This window comes from Acipenser ruthenus, chromosome 1 (genome assembly GCF_902713425.1).
Source record: "Acipenser ruthenus chromosome 1, fAciRut3.2 maternal haplotype, whole genome shotgun sequence".
NCBI lineage: Eukaryota > Metazoa > Chordata > Actinopteri > Acipenseriformes > Acipenseridae > Acipenser > Acipenser ruthenus.
In genome coordinates, this window is record NC_081189.1 from 106,886,171 (window position 1) to 106,896,091 (window position 9,921).

At 39.0% G+C, this 9,921-nt stretch overlaps 1 long non-coding RNA gene across 1 annotated transcript; it reads left to right on the plus strand.

Moving 5' to 3' along the window:
• Nucleotides 1–530: 530 nt before the first annotated feature.
• LOC131739467 (uncharacterized) lies at nt 531–9,601 on the plus strand. The gene is made up of 3 exons (XR_009330557.1): nt 531–572; nt 4,023–4,154; nt 7,280–9,601. It is a non-coding gene; the product is annotated as an uncharacterized LOC131739467 (long non-coding RNA).
• Nucleotides 9,602–9,921: the final 320 nt, after the last annotated feature.

The window sequence follows — 9,921 nt, forward strand, 5'->3', positions numbered from 1 at the left end:
GCTCCTCCCACTCAGGCGCAGGACGTTCGGGCTCCTCCCTTTTAGGCGCAGGACGTTCGGGCTCCTCCCTTTTAGGGGCAGGACGTTTGGGCTGCTCCCTTTTAGGCGCAGGACGTTCGGGCTCCTCCCACTCAGGCACAGGACATTCGGGCTCCTCCCATTCCAGGTCAGGACGTTCGGGCTCCTCCCTTTTATCTCCCCTCCAGCAGCTGTAATCCCAGTCTTCAGGGAGGGGGCAATTAACTGGGAAATGCCCCCGCTCCCCACAGATGCAGCAACAACTCAGCTGGCTTATGCTATGGAGGAGGGCTTCCCAGCTCATCTCCTCCTGTGCCTGCTGTTGTTGCTGCAGCGGCTGCTGTCTCCCCATCCTCCTTCTTCCTCCCATCTTCCTTCCTCCCCTTCACTCTCCTTTTCTCCACACACAAAAACGAAAAAAAACGAAAAAACCTGCAGTACCCTCTTCTGCCTGCGTCCTGGAGGCGCTGCGATCCCACGCAGGACACCACGTGTGACAGGAATGGACGAGGGTCTGACGTCACGGCAGAAGAAGGGACCACAACAACAAAAAGGTATTGTGCAGTGGCGCGGGCGCCGTTTTATTTAAAGCAACCAAAAATAAATATTTAAACAAAAATAAACACTCGCTCACAGAGCAAAAATAAAAGGGTAAACAAAAACAAATCACGAACACAAAATAATAACTGCAACACAGGTCAGGCTGGGCAGATTGCCTTCACTGTTCCTATGTTTACTTTCTCTCTCGTTTCTCCGTCACTCCTCTCGCACACTCTCCTTCTGACACCCACCCTGAACTGGAGAGCTGCAGGCTTTTATTAAAGGTGAACCATCTCCCAATTAGCAACAAAATTAATCCCGTAATTAATTCGGGAGATGGTTCACCTTCTGCACGAGTTTATTAATTATTACACCTGGCAGAGGACGAGCACCGATCTCGCCTCTGCCAGGACACGTTTTAAAAATAAACAAAACACCAACACGGCGCTACGCCGTCATAAATACAATAATACAATAAATCATAATAAACAAAAACAATACTCTGCACAGGGGCGGAGGGGGAGACCCCGATCTAAAAATAAATAAACAATGTACAGGGCTGCTCGCCCTGTTACACACACACACACACACACACACACACACACACACACACACACATTAGGATTCCTACAGTATCAAAAGTACTGTATAAATAAGAAGAGTATGATTTTAATCATCTGCAGTTCTGACCACTTTTTGTCTCAAAATTGTGGAACACGCATTCTCTTTTTTGTGTAATGCTTTTATGTACTCAACAGAAACATACTAAAAATAAATAAAATTGAATTAAAGACGAAACAGACCGTGTTAGGACAGAATACGGACAATTTCTATACTACACCACGTTTCATAAGAAAAGACATGAAGATGTCTCTGTTTTCACTATCACTTTCACTATAAACTTTCTGACCCATGTTTAACACTGATGGGATTGTATATGTAACATGTTTAACACTGCACGCCTTCATTACTTCAACTACTATAAATCCAAGGCAGGGTCCTGCTGTCATTGAATAATTTGTAGTAACAACATTTGCACAGTCAGTAACAAAAAGCGAGGCTGCAAAATATTAAACAGTTCATTTTAGGCGGCTTCTTCTTTTTTTTTTGTGACCTGTGATAACCTTTCGTAAATCGAGTAAGATCATGTAGCATACCTATAGTATCCTGCTGAAGTATATGTCCTATACATTACTATAATGTATAGTAAGATTACTTAGAGTAATAGAACCACAGACCCTACAGTGCAGTCCTGTAATAAAATACATTTTAAAAGAAATCTACCCTTTTCTATGTATTTTCCTCATATACATTTCCTTCATAATTCATATTTGTTCACAGAAACATGAAGTTTATCCAATGAACTACTGCGTCCACATTACTGTAAATGAGATTTTATTGCGTGCAGGCTTATAACCCATAGAACACAATTTCGCTGCTCCTGAAATTAGGTCAGCATGCTACACCAATTGGGGGAATGACGGGCAGTTTCAAATTCACAAGTGACTGAGACACATTCCAAAACACAGTTTATGGTCAGCAGTTCGCCCACTCTTCTTTCTGTTACCGCTGACACGCACACGTTCACTCTCATTGGTTAAAACGGGACCAATCCTCACAGAGTTGTAGAGCTGCCAATTGGGATCCAGACGCGAGGTTAGCTCAACTCCCAGCAGAAGTTTGATGGAGTAGAGTAGTAGATCGTCAATGGAGACGCCATTTCAGCAGAACTCCCAGTTTCACTGTGGAAGCTGCTAGCTTTTTTGTTGCTGCTGGAATTTTCAGTTGGATGTAAATAATGTTAGCACATGTGGAAATGATGAGCAGCTCGAACGAAAAGCACAAGAAAATGTTTTCAGAGCGGGTACTATAATACAGAATGTAGAAGAGCGGTCTCATTTCATACAACAGTATCGCTAGTTAGTAACAAGTTTGCCTCACCTGCATGCTGTATATATAGACCCCCCCCCCCCGTTTTGTACGCTTACTGTGTCCCCTCCCATGGTTAAATTGTTTATTTACCTCATACATAATCTTCTATGCTAAGTGTTACCAGCAGTGCATAACAAACGATTTATTTTTTTTTGTTGTTGTTTTCTTTTTCGTACCAACATAGAAAGCCGGCGAACCTGCATGAAGTTGTGGATTTATATTTATATATATATATATATATATATATATATATATATATATATATATATATATGTGTGTGTGTGTGTGTGTGTGTGTGTGAATTTTGCAAACGTTGTTTCGGTAGAAAGGAGACGCCATGCCCCCATAAAAAGTTATAAACGCAGACGTAACTGCTGGTTTTAGCTTAATGTACAGTACTAGAAAATAAACTGGAATGTGCTTAATGAGAACAGTATAAGCAATTCGTGCAAGGTTAACTGCGTCTCTAAAATAATTAAATCTGAAACTGGGTGACGCATTATAAACATACTTCCATTTATGAATCTGTTTTAGACCATTGTAAATCCCATCAGAACAAACCTTGGTTACTTTTTATAGCATTCTGGGCAGGTTTATTTCATTCATTCATTTCTTAGCAGACGCCCTTATCCAGGGCGACTTACAATTGTTACAAGATATCACATTATACATTATTTCACATTATACAGTTATCACCTTATTTTTACATACAATTGCCCATTTATACAGTTGGGTTTTTACTGGAGCAATCTAGGTAAAGTGCCTTGCTCAAGGGTACAACAGCAGTGTCCCCCACTGGGGATTGAACCCACAACCCTCCGGTCAAGAGTCCAGTGCCCTAACCACTACTCCACACTGCTGCCCTCTGTTTTATATGTTTGGATTGTTTTTTTTCTGATTGGACTTTAAATTAAACCTTATTTGTTTTATTATTATTATTATTATTATTATTATTATTATTATTATTATTATTATTATTATTATTATTATTATTATTTTGTCTACAGTGGTCGATCGGTTCGAATCTCGAGATTTACGCCAGAAAATAACAATGCATGTTTCAAACAATTCCAGTTCCGGAAAGCCACTCCGCGTTTTAGAGGCGACTCTATATTGTTACAATCTTACTTTACGATCCTTGCATTATAAATTATATGACAATTTGTCCAGAATTCCCAGCGTTTGAGCGGTCAGTTCAAGATTTGCCCCTAGTAGATCAACTATTTAAATGTGTATGTGTGTGTGTGTGCGTGTGTTTTTCTCGTATGTAATTAAATAAAACAGGCAGCAGACTTAACCTGTTGATTTGTATCAAGAGAAATAATTCACGAATTTACAAACTGTAACTGTCCAGACGGATACAGACAGACATCCTAAATGTATACAAGTAATATTCTTATTCTAATTTCTGTTTTTGTTGTTACAGTATTTTATATTTTTTCGGGAGTCTCCCTTACATGGTATCCACAGTAAGTATACTCTTGACAATTTAAGGGCTAACCCTTTAATAGCCTATACTGCCATTGTTTTAGGTTCCCATTTGAGGAGAGAAAATACCTGGTATGCTGTGAGACAGAGGTGTCCAACAAAGGCCGGTAGTCGAAAGACCCCCCGTGGTAATCTTAGCTCCAAATGCTGTGGCTACAACGTGGTTTAATAAGATTGTAAGTTTTTTTTTTTCTTCATTAACGTTAACGGATGTTTAAATTTAAAAAAAAAACGAAAAAAAAAAACGACGATGTTAATTTATCATGGAAATACCAAATTGCATTACACTGTATAGAGGAAATCAACGGTGTAAATAATGTTTTGTGGTCCCTGCTTGCATTCTCTTTATCACATAGTAATTAGAGAACTTCTAATTCCAAGCGACGTTTTTGGATAGAGACATCAAAACGTTGGCTATATTGCATATTTTTATTTTATCATCATATTAATGTTCCTCCAACCACAACCCACAAAGAAAGAAAAAATAAAGTAATACTAAAGACATTATGATCAATTTACTGTATAACCCTTGCTTAAATTCAGTTTGACACCCCACTTAAAGGGGTTGTAGCTAACAAAATAATCCATACATCATACCTGCCATGCACTTCAGGTCACAAGATAGGTCTCAAATGTACAGTTTTAAAACAAACAGGCAAGCAAGCTCCTGGTACTGCTCCTGGTTAAAGAAATCTCTGTTGCTGGCCTTGCCTTCAACTAATCTTGCACTTCCTTGGATATTTCACAAGGAAAATGTCATTGCTTCCGATCTTACAGGGCCTTCTTCCCTGTAATTAACCAACCAGATGCTTCCCCCATTAACTGCCATGCTTTGCTGCCAAATCCATGCTTTGGACCAAAGACACTGCAGAGATTAAATGGTCTAGGAAGTGAACCAATAGCAGACTTCCTGAAAGGAAAGCAAACTGAAAACTAGTATAGTACCACAGATCATGGTATTGTATTACATACAACAGGTCGTATTCTGATTATATGATTTTTTACTGCACTGCAGAAGTTAAGAAATAGATTGGGGATCATGTGAAATTCATACTGCTTTTGGCTACGCTTCTAAATAATGCTGTAAAAGCTCTCTATGACCACCCCAATACAGCAGTCAGTTCAATTGCGAAGGCTTGATTTTAAGCTGTACAGTCATTAAAATCTGTGATGGCGAAGGGCAGACAATGCTGATGAAAGACTTAAACACTTCATTAATGAATTCATCTATTTTAGATCTTCTTCAGCAGATGAGGTCGGCTGCATAGTCACATAGCACCTTTACAATTGAACTGCTGCTGGCAGGTCGTTTTATGAGAACATGAAAAGAATTGTAACATTCCCAAGAAGAGCGTGTTCCACGAGTCATAGCAGCAGCAATCTCCAGATAGTCAATATACAGTATTAGCCTCATTGATTCTATTTTAACACAGCCTTAATGCATCTGCAAGCACATGAAACATTTAAACCATGTTTCGCAGAGTACCACAGCAACCTGTTCATGATCGTAGTGATGTGTGCATATGAGATTTAACTCTGTGTTGCATTGCTGACAGTGCACTGGACATTGAATTAGGGTTTATATATATATATATATATATATATATATATATATATATATATATATATATACAGTATATATAATATCGCTTTGAAAAGCCTAGGTAAAACAAAGACAAGGCAGTATTCCAAAAGGTTCATATAATAATCACTGATTGCTTAATACAAATTCAATCTAAAAATAATTCCTTTTCAATTCCTTTTATTAACGTCATCACAGCATCATATTACATTTGTCTAAATCTTCATATACCTGAATCTGTAAAACAAGAACTGATAATGATCATTAAAAATGAATTACTTATTAATACTTATGAATTACTGATGTAATTAATATCTACGTTCCAGCAATGGTTGTCTGAATAATCGAATGCTATAATTAAATTAGAATAGCTAGCATTCTATATCATTGGGGAAAAAAAATCAATGATAAATGTACTTTGTTTTAGTGTACAGTTTTGCCAACAACAAAACATTTTCAATATGAGAGAAGTAAAAAAAAAAATGAAGAAAAAAGGTAATATCTCTCACAAAATGTAAAGGACAGTATAGTGAACAGTGGCTTATTTGACAGGTACAGTATGAAGGGCCAGACATCTCTCCACTAGAGAGAGCCACTAGGCTTGATGCTGCCACCTAGTGACAGCTACGGCAAGTACATTCATTTTACACCAATTCACATCAGCTGTGTGGTATGGTAGGGTTAATTAGTGAAAAAGGTAAGTGAAATGTATTTATCAAAGTGATTATTTCTAGGCCCACTTCTGAGACAGTCTTGACTGTAGTGGGAGTCCCGCTATGATGTTACATCAAATAACTTCGTCACTGGAGGGAAATAATCAAGGAGATTATAGCTTTATCATCAGTTTCAGTGCCACAGTAAATACAATTCTATAATCCCTCATGATGTACTACTTGACAAACAGCAGCAATGGTACAACCAAATTACATGATGAAATATAAAACTCTTCAGTACAGACGAAAAAATAAAGACTCCTGAGAGGGTAACAAAAGCAGTTGCTTCTTGTTGCCTATTCATTTTCAGAAACAGACAACTAAACTTCAGACCAAGATCCTGGCTCATCTTACCGAAGTGAACTTTAGGTAGAATCAAGATCCGTGTTAATTTGGGCCTTTGGAGCCAGCCAATGGAAGTAAGGTTTAAAGCTCAATTCAGATCTTAACCAGGATGAGTCTTGCATCACATTTACAAGAGGGTCCCAGAAGACAGCAGCACACAATCATACTGAATCAGTTAAAAAAAAAAAAAAAGCAATTCAAATGGTTAAACTTACAACAACGTAGCACATTCACAAAATGACATCCTTGAAATCTGACACACTGGGAGGCACAGTGAAATTGAAAAGGGTCCTTGCCAAGGGCATTGACAAGGTTAATAATATGAAAAAGGAGTAATATCTATCTTGATTTAACTAACATCATCCTCTCAATTGGCAGCCTTGACAGTTAATCGAATAGAGGTGAATTGGGATATAATTCACATGTTATTGCACCCCACCCCCTTTAGTCTGCTACCTCTCATGCAGATGATATATTTTCTATCAAGTTTTAATCGATGAAAGATTAACCAGTTAACCACGCAAGCCAGCTTTAATCCATTCAGATTTTTTGTGAAACAGTTATCGAGATACATTTGATTTATAATAAAGTTAATACTAAATACAGAAAAGTCAGCACTTCGAGTATCATGTTAATTGCTGTTTACCTTACTGTTTTACAGTGTTTGCAGTCTGGAAAGTGTAGGGAGAGATGAGGATCTGGAGGTAGCTGGGTGCAGTCTGGTCAAGGCATCTGTAGGCGAGTACAAGAGTCTTGAACTGGATGCAAGCGGTGATCGGGAGCCAGTGGAGTGAGCGGAGCAATGGAGTAGCGTGGGAGAAGCGAGGCAGAGAGAACACCAGGCGAGCAGCGGAGTTCTGAATGAGCTGAAGCGGACGGGTTGCGGACGCAAGGAGGCCGGCCAGGAGGGAGTTAGAACATAAGGACATAAGAACATAAGAACTTAAGAACATAAGAAAGTTTACAAACAAGAGGAGGCCATTCAGCCCATCTTGCTCGTTTGGTTGTTAGTAGCTTATTGATCCCAGAATCTCATCAAGCAGCTTGAAGGATCCCAGGGTGTCAGCTTCAACAACATTACTGGGGAGTTGGTTCCATGCCCTCACAATTCTCTGTGTAAAAAAGTGCCTCCTATTTTCTGTTCTGAATGCCACTTTATCTAATCTCCATTTGTGACCCCTGGTCCTTGTTTCTTTTTTCAGGTAAAAAAAGTCCCCTGGGTTGACATTGTCTATACCTTTTAGGATTTTGAATGCTTGAATCAGATCACCGCGTAGTCTTCTTTGTTCAAAACTGAATAGATTCAACTCTTCCTGTCTGCATACGACATGCCTTTTAAACCCGGGATAATTCTGGTTGCTCTTCTTTGCACTCTTTCTAGAGCAGCAATATCCTTTTTGTAACGAGGTGACCAGAACTGAACACAATATTCTAAGTGAGGTCTTACTAATGCATTGTAAAGTTTTAACATTACTTCCCTTGATTTAAATTCAGCACTTCTCACAATATATCCAAGCATCTTGTTGGCCTTTTTTATAGTTTCCCCACATTGTCTAGATTAAGACATTTCTGAGTCAACATAAACTCCTAGGTCTTTTTCATGGATTCTTTCTTCAATTTTAGTATCTCCCATATGATATTTATAATGCACATTTTATTGCCTGCGTGCAGTACTTTACACTTTTCTCTATTAAATGTCATTTGCCATGCGTCTGCCCGGTTCTGAATGCGGTCTAGATCATTTTTAATGAACTTTGTTGCTGCAACAGTGTTTGCCACTCCTCCTATTTTTGTGTCATCTGCAAATTTAACAAGTTTGCTTACTATACCAGAATCTAAATCATTAATGTAGATTAGGAATAGCAGAGGACCTAATACTGATCCCTGTGGTACTCCACTGGTTACCTCGCTCCATTTTGAGATTTCTCCTCTTATCAGTACTTTCTGTTTTCTACATGTTAACCACTCCCTAATCCATGTGCATGCATTTCCTTGAATCCCTACTGCGTTCAGTTTGAGAATTAATCTTTTATACAGGACTTTGGCAAAAGCTTTCTGGAAATCTAAATAAACCATGTTGTATGCTTTGCAATAATCCATTGTCGATGTTGCATCCTAAAAAAAATCAGGTAGGTTAGTTAGACATGATTCCCCTTTCCTAAAACCATGCTGACTGTCTCCCAGGATATTGTTACCATATAGGTAATTTTCCATTTTGGATCTTATTATAGTTTCCATAAGTTTACATATAATAGAAGTCAGGCTTATTGGTCTGTAGTTACCTGGTTCGGTTTTGTCTCCCTTTTTGTGGAGTTGCAGTAGTCTAGGTGGGAGAGTACCAGGGCTTGGACGAGGAGTTGCATGGTGTAGTTGGTGAGGAAGGGTCAGATTCTTTGTATGTTGCTCAGGAAGAATCGGCAGGTGCGTGCGAGAGTGGAGATGTGCTGGGAGTAGGAGAGGCAGTGGTCCAGGGTTACTCTAAGGTTCTTGGCTGAAGAGGAAGGAGAGAGCGTGGTAGATTCCATAGGAATGTAGATAGAGAGAGTAGAGGAGGGGGAAGATGAAGAGCGGAAGAAAAGATTGTCAGATTTAGAGCTTGAGTTTGAGGTAATGCGAGTGCATCCAGGAGGAGATAGCAGACAGACAGGTAGAGATACGGGAGTGGATGGTGGGGTCAGAGGGGGGGAAGGCGAGGAAGATCTCAGCGTCATCAGCATAGAAATTACATTTTGAAAAATGTCAAATTTTTCTATTTTTGTCAGTTTTTCGTTACGTATATGTATTTAAATATGTTAGCGTAACATTATTCAGCAAATGTGATAATTCTATAGGGTGAGTAATAACATGCATGGGAAGAGTGCTGGGCACCAGTAAAGCCCCACCGGCTGTGAAATGACATTAAAGTGTGGTTTAGAAATAAGTAGCAGTACTTTAGATGCAAACCTTGCGTTGGATTGGATTAGGACAGTTGCGCAATCTTTTACCTCTTTCCAGGAAAAAAACTAAAGAATGTTCTGGTCTGCCACAAAATAGATTGGTAGGGTGGGAGTGGGAGGAGGTGAATAGCTGCACTGTCTATGATAGAATGGTCAAAAATACACAGTTTGATAGAGAGACAGGAAGAGTAAGACTAAAAGAAACAACCTAAGAATACCAGTTCTATTCTGAAAGACCTTTGCTGTTTGAAGTTTTAACAGAAAAGCTCAGTTTTGCACAGGGGTAATTACAATTTGAAATAGAAAGGATTTGAAAAGAACTCCTGTGGTCTCCATTATAAAAGTTTACCATGCAGGGCCCTGAATG